General features: G+C 38.1%; 1 pseudogene; it reads left to right on the forward strand.

Annotated features, from left to right (window-relative positions):
• The first annotated feature begins 353 nt into the window (after window positions 1-353).
• Window positions 354-12,396, forward strand: part of LOC139737668 (uncharacterized) — a 49,713-nt pseudogene continuing 37,670 nt past the window's right edge.

Genomic DNA, 12,396 nt, shown 5'->3' on the forward strand with positions numbered 1-12,396 from the left:
ACTCCTTGGGCAGAAATTTACAATATTTCCTTGGGAGAAGATCATTACCAAGCTTGGCAGCAATACTGTGCAAACAAGTGTACCTTGAGCAAATTTGAACAAGTCAAACTTTTATTAATGCGCTGTGAGCAAAATCAATTGTGCAAACACAAATTGAGTACTGTCAGATTTGCTGTTTGCATGAGTGCCTCTACATAGAAATCCTGAATGATCAAAACTAACGGAGACACAAATTTTGATTACACAACTTCCTATATTGTCAAGTGCATGGTAGTGGTTTGCAAATAATGTTGGACTCTGCTCAAGCTATGCAAGCTCCACCTCAAGACCTCTGACCATCATTCCTGGACAAGATGAGGACAGGCAGTGGAAGTGATGGAGAAAAGAAGAGACCGGTTGGTTGCAGCGGTGAGAAAGGAGGAGGAGAAGCAAGCATGGGACTGGCTGGGAGTGAGGTGGAGGATGAAGCAACCCAAAGACGAAGCAGAAAAGGCAAAGATTTTGAATCGGGTAAGAAACCCAACTTATTAACTACTGTAAAACCAGAAACATTCTTGCCATGAAACTTACAGCAAGTTGGAGCCGATGGCCTTTTTCATGACACAAAACTTTGTGAATTGCCACTGATATTGAATGCATTGTGTAGAGAAAAACATTTGCGAGCACCTACTTTCTCCAATCTTGGCTCCTTGCGAAATTCTCAAAGTTTCATGCCCCCCAAAATTTCTGGTTTTACAGTACTAGCTTTAGCTTGGACTTATGTACCCGTAGTTTGTCCTATAGATGCCTTATATGTAACAAGTATAAATGACACTTTGTAGTTGTGATAAGATCTGATATGTCCAGGTACATGAGACTGTCTTTCAATTGTACAGAATACATTGTAGATTGACAGTTGAATTCTCACCACCTCAATGATTCCACTGTGCTTGACAACTTTTCTAATTTTGGATGCAGCACAAATGGAGCACGCCCCCATTTTTAGTCCAGTGCATCAGATCTTCAGATCTCTGTGAATCAGCAGATATGTAGTATTAAAGTGAATCAAAAGAGTAGGTCTGTCAGCACTGTCATTGAAATGCCACAAAAGTTTTGCTCAAAGATTTTAAGAGTTTCAAACAATTTACACAACATTTATTGGAGTTATAAAAACCACTGAGTGTGCATGCCTTCATCAAAACAACAATCAATTCCTCTGATATTAGGTACACAGAAGTGTAAAGTTTTGTCTTGAAGGGACTGGCTACTTTCAGGAGATTACAATTGCCTTATGCTACAGAATTCATGTTCTTGCAAGAATCTTTGATACCATGTCATTCCAAAAACGATGAGCGAAAACATTGTTTGTGAACAACCACATCTATACTACCGATGCTTTTAGTGCCATTCTTTATCATAGAGGGTATCAGCACAATGGACCATGAAGTGCTTTACAAATCCAACAGCATGCAAATAAAGGCCCTGCTCTTGTGATCCTGGGCCTTGTTGCATAGAAAGATGCAATCAAACATAAGTTGGGTATCAACCAATCAGCATTCAGAGACTTATATTTGGTTGTCTGACATAGGTATGAACTCAACTTTTATGCAACAGTGCCCTGACGGATATCAATGGTTAGAAAAAAGAAAATGACAGCCATTCAAAGACGATGTTCAGAAGCGATGCATATCTGTCTTGTTTGATGTCACTATTATTCTCAGATTCTTTTGTGTAGACACTTTAAGATTCAACTCATTGAACAAAGAAAAAGGAAGTTTGGCTCTCGCGTAAGCAAAGGCATAGGGTTGCAAATTGAAGTACAGCTGTGTATAATCTATCTTGCTTTAGTGCTGAAGCTACACATTACCACATTTTACTATAAAACGTAACTCAAAAATGTAGATGTTATACTTCTTGAATGGCCCCTTTTTCTCATGCTAATCAGAATTCAAAACCTACTTTGTTTTTTCGTAGATTTCATGAGTATAAAGTCCTATTAAGTGTCGTGTGTAATGGATCAAGTAGACATGTTATTGCTGAGGGGTTTACATTGTAGATGCTAAATTTTCTATCCCTGAAGGTGGGCTGTCTCCAAACAAAAGAGGAGGGAGAGCAGCCTTAAGGAGCAAATTTCTTTGCACTTTTTCTGCAACTTTGTCATGAGACACATTCAATCAGGAATATCCCTGGATATAGAGAGTTTCTTATGATGGATTATACATGTACTTCAAATCAAAGCTTAGACAATGCACTGACTGAATGTCATGTTAAAAAAAAAAAGAAAATCTGACTTGTCATGCCGTTTGATGTGATGGGTCACATATTTCATGGGGTGGTTATAAGTCAACTAATATACACAAAATTAACAACATGCCAAAAGTTGCCTCCATAACAATAATTCAGGGAAGCCAGTAGCTTTATTCAAATTCATCAGTCAGAGCTCTGCTTCTTAATAGGGATTATGCCTGTTCTCTATTCCATCACCGTGGTCCATGATAGAAAATTAAACCACTCATAAAATTGTCTCACTAGTCTTGTTTTGCAAAATACTCAGCTACAGGTATGTGTATGAATGTATCTAGTATGTCTTAACTTTTATATTCCTCTCTGGCTGTCTGTGTCTCTCAATCTGTAGGTGATGAAGGGCGGCCATATTCTGGTCGAACCACAGCCTCTCTTGCTGATGAGATAGAACTCCTCTCCATCAAGAAGAAAGAAATGCTGATGAAAGACAAAGGTTAGTTTTATGGTTCTCGTAGTTTCTTGTATGTGATCATTTCTGTTGGTTTGAGTGACATGTTTGAAAATATAATTTCAGTGCTGCACAGAAATAGATAAAAGAGACTCATACTTGTACATGTAGCTGTGAAATAATGACTAACATGACCGAATTATGTACTTTTATGTTGCAAAATACATTTAAGATGAATTTGGAAGTACATGCGTTTTCTTCAGGTTTATGCCAGGTTTAAGTGTGTGCATGTGTGTCACACACAAACACACTGCTATAACTTCTGACCATTCGACCATCGAGAATTAAGAGTTTCTGGGACGAACACTGAAATAGGGATTTCTCAGTCGGTAGAGCACCGGGCTAGCATCCGGAGGTCTCAGGTTTGAATCCCGATGGATTCCCATTTTTCTTTGCTCATTTTTCCACTAATATCTAAAACTAGATACATAATGCTGAGTTGTATTCAAAGAAGAGGGGAAATGGATCTTTAAGTTAGGGCTCTCTGTTAGATTTCAAGCCATTTTTCCATCAAAGACAGAAAAACAGTTGTCCAGTCAGATAACAGATGCATTAATTTTTTTTCTTTTGTAGATATAAAAGTAGCACTCCTCGGTTAGAACAAATATAGGCACCTATAGAGGTATAAGTAAAATTGGTTGATAACACCTCCAGGTCATCCAACTTGAACTTGAGGCCAGGCAATCAGTGTCAAGTTGTAGGAAACATTCAGTCAACTTGGTATCTCAGCAGGCAAAGACTTATTTTCGTTAGCTGCAGAGGAATGCAATGAAAACATACCCACAGTTTTGATATTGTGATTGTATCCATATTTATCTTGGACTTTGTAGATCTGTTTCCCCTAAAACTGATAGGATACACAGGGCAGTTGATATCAGTGTCACTTTGGACTCAACTCAATTCATACATTGTCAGATCAATGATACAGTATCGCTTGTTTCTCCAGCATTTACTTAGAAACAGAAATGCATGGTTTTACTTGTGTGAAGAATGTATAATGGGGATTGGGGCAGTACCCAGTCCCTGCATCACACTTCATTTCTTTCTTTCTTTCTTTCTTTTTTACTTTAATAAAACCATGAGAAACCCTGCAGTAAAGGGGTTTCCCCTTCAAATTTGAAGTGTAGACACTGAAGGAGACATCCCCCTCACCCCCCCCCCCCAAAAAAAAAAAAAAAAGGGGGAAGGAGAGAGAATTTGGCTCCAATCTTTCATTAAACATACTTCTGGGCATGACAGCAATAAATTACTTCCTGTACCTTTTGCAAAGGATTTTTACGATTTCTCACTATTTGTAGCACTGAAAGTGAAAAGAGAAGCTGAAACTGTGTGTCAGCCAAGATGCATATATTACCATGGCTTACCTCTCTTTTGGATTTGACTCAGGCTGGCTCTGGTAACTCTGTTCACTTTGTTAGCAATTACTGAAATGAGAAAGCCTTTACAAAGGCCATAACTTTCTCAGCCACTTTGTTTGAATTGAGGCTGATTTGACCTTTGTGTGAACTGGGCTTTGTTGTCCCAAAATTGTGATCAAATGATGAAATGTGATTTGTCAGAATATCAAACATTAAGTCTCAAAACATGCAGTTCTGATTAGCTGAAAACTTATTTACATTTGGTGATCATTGTAGATTTCTCAGGGAGACATCATATTCAAAGCTCAATGAAACTTGTAGCTGAATAAACTTAAGACACTTTGTGCAGTGTTGTTGCATTATGACAATAGATGGCGCTCTTCATGGCATATTTGACTGACTTCTGGTGTTGCAGTGTTTTTGATAGCCCGTGAATATTATTTGGATGGGTTTTTGTGTGTGTATGTGTATGTGTGTGTGAAACCTCATTTATTTGTGTTTTTTATTTGTTCATGTATGATACTATTTTTTTTTCACCAAAGTCTGTACCAATGTATGTAGCATTCTTGTTGTTTTAGCATATCATGAGTCTCTTCAGAACCTATTTTCCCATCCAATATCATCTAGAGAGTTACCATGTGTGTAGTCAGTGTGTCCTGTGTGATCATTGAAACTTTTGTGTGTTGGACTGGAGAGCATTACATGGCCTCTGCTAATCCTAGTGCAAATATGATGTGTCCCTGTAGTATGTGTCAGTGTGAACCACACTATTTGCTCTATGCCATGCAGGGAGTCATTGAAACCTTTCTTACATTAACCTGTTGAGGACAGACTGATTTTGCTATAACACGCATTTCCCATAGACACCTGCCGAGTATTCTCGGGACTCGTCCGTAACGGCTTCATCAACTTTTTAATGTCTAAAGTTTTATCTACTGCAGTTTGAGAGACAATCTCTCCAAAGAGGAATTACATAAAAATATTGAAAACACTGAAAATGTATGTAAGCATTGCTAACAGCTTTGTTTGCCTCAAAATTCTGAACGAACATCAGAACTTCAAAGTTTCAGTAATTTTGCCAGAATCTGTCACCTACAATACAAGACATAAGAAAAGAGTTTGGAAAGATATATGTTTCCTTTGATGTGCGATATCAGATGACTAATAGTTTGAAGAGTTATTGTTACACTTTCAGGAAAGATCTTGTCATGCTTACATCATTGATATAGAGCCACAAAATGCAGAAAGAGTGACTTTATATCCAACTATCAATCCTCAGTGTTCGTAAGTCAGTGTACACTGTATTTTGTTTACATTTGAACTCCATAAAGAGTAGACTGGACAATTAAGTTGCATACACTGTATAATGAAATAATGAGATGCCATGCTAATGTCAGGACTTGAGTGGCTTCTGTTTGATGCCAATGCAAATATCTAAAGACAGTTACATGGTAGCAAGGCCTTGGATAGTGTTGTGAGATGTAGAAACAGAATTCATTGCAGAAGACTGATATGATATTACAGCAATGAAGAAAGAGAGAGGAATAGAGATATAAGGAGCATTATGTCCATGATTCCATCTGGGCTGAATTTGCTGTATTACTGGAATTCCGAGTCCTGTGTTTCACTGTGGCAGTTTGCATGCTTTAAGTTACCCTAGATTATGAATTGACCATCTCTAAATATATGCATGAGAAGGAAAAGGGAAAAGAGAAAAGGGGAAAGACCAGACACAAATGATGAAATGTCAAGTTGAATCCTAGTAAGGTAAGCCTCCCTGTGAAAAAAATTGTGAAATTTACCTTCGTATTAAAATTATATGAACTATCTATTGAAAATGCACACAGATGTGCTGAGTGAAAGAGAGGAGACTATATACATTGTATCTATGACAAATCATCAAATATTGGACCTCCCTATTTGATACATTTGATTATAAACATATACAAAATTTGCCATACATGGTGTATGTCTACATTATTCTGACAAAATAACTGAGCACTGAGATAGGAGATATTTGTGTACATGCAGTTTAGCTTTCCTCTATCATTTTTGTATCAAATAGTAGAATATAAGTGGTACATTGCATGCTAGACATTATCATAAACAGAATCACCTTCTCTGTTTATCGAGTGTAGTAAAGCTGGCAAGAGTTAAAGGGGATGGCTACTAACTGATCAGTGGGAATCAGTGGGAATTCTGGAAGATGATTGTTCCAATCCTTGTGGGATTCATTTAAGAGTACATTATACATCTATTGTTGTGTGAAAATCATTTGCTTCAGAATGGTCTCATATTCAAGTAATGTGCAGTTTAATGTTTCCAGGTTAGTGTGCCTGGTCAGTGACGGGGCATTAATCTGCACATTACTTGAATATGAGACCGTTTTGAAGCAAATCATTTTCACACAACAGTAGATATATAATGTACTCTTAAATGAATCCCACAAGAATTGGAACAATCATCCCTCAGCATTCCCACTGATTCCCACTGATCGGTTACTAGCCATCCCCTTTAAAGCTCTTCATTGTACAACACAGATACGTGTACACATCATTGAACAAAGTAACAGATGGTAATGATGACGATAACATGAACCATCATGTATTTGTATTTCTTTGATATTCCCCTGTCCAGAGACAGATGTATGGAAGCAGAGCATCCAGGAGCAGATTGAACAGGAGCTGGAGCGACGGGTTCGGGATGCCCTGGAGACCCCTCCCCTGGAACGTATGCGCCGCAACCGATACCGTGCCCGCCTCCGTAAGCAGGAGCGACAGAAGAAAGAAGAGGAAAAAAGGTTAGAGCACATATTCCTCCTACTTTTTGCCAATTTTCACATCATTGGTCATTAAAGGACAAGTTCACCTTCATAAACATAAGGATTGAGAGAATGCAACAATATTAGTAGAACACATCAGTGAAAGTTTGAGGAAAATTGGACAATCGATGCAAAAGTTATGAATTTTTAAAATTTTTGTGCTGGAACCGCTGGATGAGGAGACTACTACAGCTTGTGAGTCATATGCGTACAACAGTATAAAGAAAATGTAAAGAAAATTCAACATATTTTCACTTTTTTCGCATAATAAAAGAGCACTTGACTTGACTCTTTCTAAAGGCAGGGGGAATAACATTACCCATAACATTTGTCGGTAACGAGTCGGGGGAATGTGTACTTTTTGCAAAAGATGAAATTTTGTGAAATTCTCTTTATATTTTCCTTATATTGTTGTACGCATGTGACATCTAAGTTATTCACACACTGCAGTAGTCTTCTCATCCAGCGGGTACTGCACAAAAACTTCAAAAATTCATAACTTTTGAACGGATTGTCCAATTTTCCTCAAACTTTCAATGATGTGTTCTACTAATATTGCTACATTCTCTCAATCCTTATGTTTATGAAGGTGAACTTGTCCTTTAAAGGGGATGGCTAGTAACCGATCAGTGGGAATGCTGAGGGATGATTGTTCTAATCCTTGTGGGATTCATTTAAGAGTACATTATATATTACTGTTGTGTGAAAATTATTTGCTTCAGAACGGTCTCATATCAAGTAATGTGCAGATTAATGCCCTGTCACTGACCAGGCATGCTAACCAGGAAACATTATTTCTTGAATATGAGACCATTCTGAAGCAAATAATTTTCACACAACAATAGATATACGCGTGTATAATGTACTCTTAAAGGAATCCCACAAGGATTGGAACAATCATCCTCCAGCATTCCCACTGATTCCCACTGATCATTTACTAGCCATCCCCTTTAAATCACTATGATGAAAACCAGAGCATTTTCCCTGAACTGAAAATAAAATGCACCCTGTCAAGAAAAAGGAATTGGAGTCTTATTAAGGATAACTCTTTTTCCTAAATCTTCAGAAAAATATGGGCTTCCTCTTATCTGTTTTCAATTGCAATCATTCATCGTCTGGCATCCACCTTTGTCCGGTGTCTGTTGTGCAGCATATAGGGCCCCAAGGAGGGCTCCAAACCCCCCAAATTAAGGAATCTATTAAGATCTTTTGCTCCAGAAACAAAAATGATAGAGCTTAAGTTAAGGTACACATGAATAAATACACTGATAACTGTAGATTCAAGTTTATTCATGGTGGATCAATTTGGCCAAAATGTTACATTTAATTTCTTCTTTTTGAGAATGCATACTTTCATAGTAAATTTTTCTCCGATGCATGGGTGAGGGGGAGATAAATCTCAAAGATGAGCTAAAGTATGAGAGCGATGCACATACGTGCAACATGAGTAGGCAGCAGCTGCACATAAATGCCTTGCGTTCTATGTGTTCATGCATCCCCTTACAGTGTATGCATACTGAGCACATGCAAGCAGTATGATATCCAATAACAAGTTCAGCCACAATTATATTGTCTCAAAACTCCCGATTGGCAAAATATCTTGCCCATGAAATATTTGACATTGGCTTTGATCTGAAAAGAGGTTTATAAGGTATATAGTTGGTAGAATAAATAATGGCAATGATTCATTTTGTCACAACCAAAATGAGATGGGAAAGAATTAACTCTAGAAACTCTCACGCCTAGGCTAGACGCTTCCTCATTAGAATGATTTGATGATTTGAAATCCTCGGACTTACCATCAGTGATGCAACACAGACAAATTAAATGTGGTGCACGAGTCTGAGGATTTCAAACCGTCACATCATTCTACTGAGGAAGTGTCTCGCGTAGTTATAATAGTCTCTAGAAGTACTTTTCCATCTTATTTAGGTTGTGACAAAATGAAATATTTGCATTAGTAATTTGGCTCTAATTCCGCATGCTTTCCTTTGATATCTGATAATGATGAAATCAGATGTTTAAATCGGAAAATTCTTTTAAATTAACTGAAATGAAAACTCCAGACAGATATTTTTTCTTTTTTTGACACAGGTTTTAATATCGCCATTCATTGGGTACCTTGTATGATACGCTATGTTTCATCCTTTTTGTGTCGTTCCTCAAGTTAACTTTTAATGCTTTCAATACATGTCTTCTATGACATGCCAAATTTTCAAACACACATTATTGAAAGTGAAAATATTTTTCATTGAAGTGAACTTGTTGTATTACTGTAATTATGATGAATGGTTATCAGTTTATTCCATATGACCAAACACTGTATTTATGAGACAGAATCACTTTTAGATAACTGCTCTCCAACTACCAATCTCCAGCCTGCTAATTCTCATATCTTATGGCATTTCTTTCTAAAAGGTCTCTGAGTCTGCAAGATTGTGAAAGTCATGCCCAAGCCTTGCCATCTCTCAAAGAAAGGTACCAGTGGAACGATCTCAACTCTACCTTCACCTACTACAACAATGAGGAGGCGCCCTCGTGGTTTGAGCGTGAGATCAATGACAGACGATATAGGGAGTTTGGTGAGCATGTTGAAGGCTACTACACAGACATTAATGGAAACAAGGTCAAGTATGAGAATGGGGAAGAACCAGATGGTGGTAGTCCTCACCACTGGAGGCACTCACTGCCATCAGGCAGCACAGATGTGACTGTAACCAGGGGTGAGCACCTGACCCCCGTTGCCAGGGATGGTGTGAGTCGTATCAGCCAGGTGGATGAAGAGGAGCAAAGGACAATCACACTGATTCGCAGAAAGACTTTCCATTGCTTCACACAGGCTGGATTCAAGGAGGCTGTCCGCAAGGGAAAACTGAAGCTCAAAAAGATAGCGGAAGGGAAGTATGTGGACAAGAATGGTGTGATACTGACCGCTGATGGACCCTTCTAGCCACCAGAGTGTGGACCCCTCTACCCAAAACCAGAGCACATTAGTGGAGTCCCTACTGCTGCTGAACCACTGTACAGTGATGGTAAGTCAACACAGGTCTACTTTGGAGTAAATCCTTGCAACTGCAAGTTAAAAATTCTTGTAATCCTAGGAAAACTCCTTCAATTAGTGTCCTCAATATCACACTCTTAATGATGCATCAAAAACTTAACCAACACTTAAATATGAACTCTTAGAATATATTTTTTTCTTTTTTTATCAGAACAGTTTCAGAAGGCAATCCTTTTTTTGGTACAAACTAGTGTCTCTAAACAGAGATATCAATAGTTTGTATGAAGCATTAAAATTCTCCTTCCATTGATACCTTGTCTGTCAAACTATTCAGTGATATCAAGTGTTTATTGCAGTTATATTGCTGTGATATCACTCTTGTTTTGATTGCAAGATATCGCTTCACAAAGTGCCCAGTGATAATTGGCACTGTGACACATAATCTTTTCTAATCCAGTCCTTCTTGAATGTCTGGTGTAACTACAGTAGGAGCCATTGCATGTATGGATGAGTATATGTCTCAGGGAAACCTGACAGATTGCAAGTGATCATAATGACCAGCAGCTGCTAGAAGTCACAACACTTGACCATCCACCACTGCCTACTTGAACTGACCCGGTGGCTTATAGCATCCATCAATTTTTTGGGTCAATCCTCGTGGGTAGACTGACAAATGTGACATGATCAGCTCTTACTGAGCCGTCTCAGATACAATGTAGTTAGAATATTAATCCATACGTCTTCATCAAGGTCTGCACCATCTTGTAGTATAGACAGTAAGACTGTGTCTACCTGACAAATCAAGTAGTTTGGGCTCACGACTCAGTGAGCCTAGCTGAGTAGTGCTGTATGTCCTCTCTGCTAAAATAAAAAAGAAAACAAAAAACTTTCCCCTGGGATATAGGACATAAAATGTAGGTCCACTTTAGAATAGTGTTACATCTCATGCGCACAAAGATCCACCCCTTACATCTTGTCATATGAAGGGTACAGACCTGTGCAGCATTTTATCTGAAACACACACACCAGAACACTGACAACACAATTCCTACCAGTTGCCCAGGAATAGTCAGCTATTAAAGGTATGACCATATCACATTGTATCATACAAACGAATGTGAAGTCCTGTCCTCTGTCGCTGGTGATGTGACCAATAGGACCAGGCCTTTCTGGAACCTGACAGGTACATCCTGTAGATGAGTGGACTACCTGAGTCACCTGAATGGGAATTCAGACTGAGATTGTGGTATTAAGGAAAGAACGCCTTCCTGTTGATGTGACACTGGATGCTGCTTTTTTGGCAGCTGTAGCAGAAAAAGAAGATGGCTTCACAGAAGACATGGTGGACTTGAAGATGATCAAGGAGCAAGAGAAGAAAAATAGCTTGAGAAATGAACAGAAATTATACAAGGAAAGGACAAGGAAAGGAAAGACAATCTGTAGAGAGGAAGAAAGGCATTACAAACATCAACAGTCAGAGAAATTACAAACATATGAAATCCATCTCCCTGGACTGAGCATGATCAGTCTGTTGTGTGAAAATTTCCACCTTCACTGTTGTTACATTTGTGATTTCTCTACATCAGAACCAAAGTTTTGGTCATTACTGAGACTTTGAAAAAGAAGAGTTGAATGATTTTTATTTTGTATTTGAAAAGAAGTTTTGAGAGCAGTTTGCCTAATTGTAAGAAATCCCAAATTTGCAGGGTACTTTGGACCTCAGAAAATTAGTTAAGATATTGTTGAATTTCTGTCTTGTGTCATCTTAGTTATCAAATTTTATTCAGAATAAGCAAGTTGTACAGCACAATTTTTAAACCAACTGTCATCTGAAACTGGGATGCTACAAGGGTGTATGTTCTTTTCACATCTGAAGTAGGAGGAAAGGTGCCATGACTGTGCATAACTTTGCCAGTAGAGGGCAGCATCACATAGGACCTCTGTAAGGCAAACCATAGGACAGGAGCAACAATGGAGAGGGGATTGACTTGAATGTAATGTTCCTCTGATAAAGTTTGGTAGGTGTCACTCAGTTCTCAGGAGGTTAAATCAACACTAGAACAATGCAAGTTGAGCAATGATGACAATTAGAGCACTCTCATTGCACTTAACAGTGGAATGATGAACATTATACCAGAGAAAAAAAAAAAATGGGAGCAATCTTGGATTTTTTAGCTGCTTATTTTAGTATACTGGTATTGTCTTTTTATGATCAGTGAGACCATATCTGATTTTTTTTTTCTGTACAGCTTATTTTCTCTTCAACATTTGTTATGGAAGGAGTTGGCTCACAAAATCAAAAACACACACAAAAAAAAATGATAATGAAAATTCTCACCAAAATCTTGTGTGTTTGCATACAAAACTAAGTATGCAGAATGCACACATGCCATGTAACGCACATGTTTTGCTGATTTTTTTTTTCTCCAATTTCCTTTTCTGCTTTCATAAGCGAAAAGTGGTTACTTTCACTGCTGAAAATTGG

The sequence above is a fragment of the Diadema antillarum genome, unplaced genomic scaffold, assembly GCF_040938485.1.
Source record: "Diadema antillarum isolate AM-2024a unplaced genomic scaffold, OU_Dant_1.0 seq00000698_RagTag, whole genome shotgun sequence".
Classification (NCBI taxonomy): domain Eukaryota; kingdom Metazoa; phylum Echinodermata; class Echinoidea; order Diadematoida; family Diadematidae; genus Diadema; species Diadema antillarum.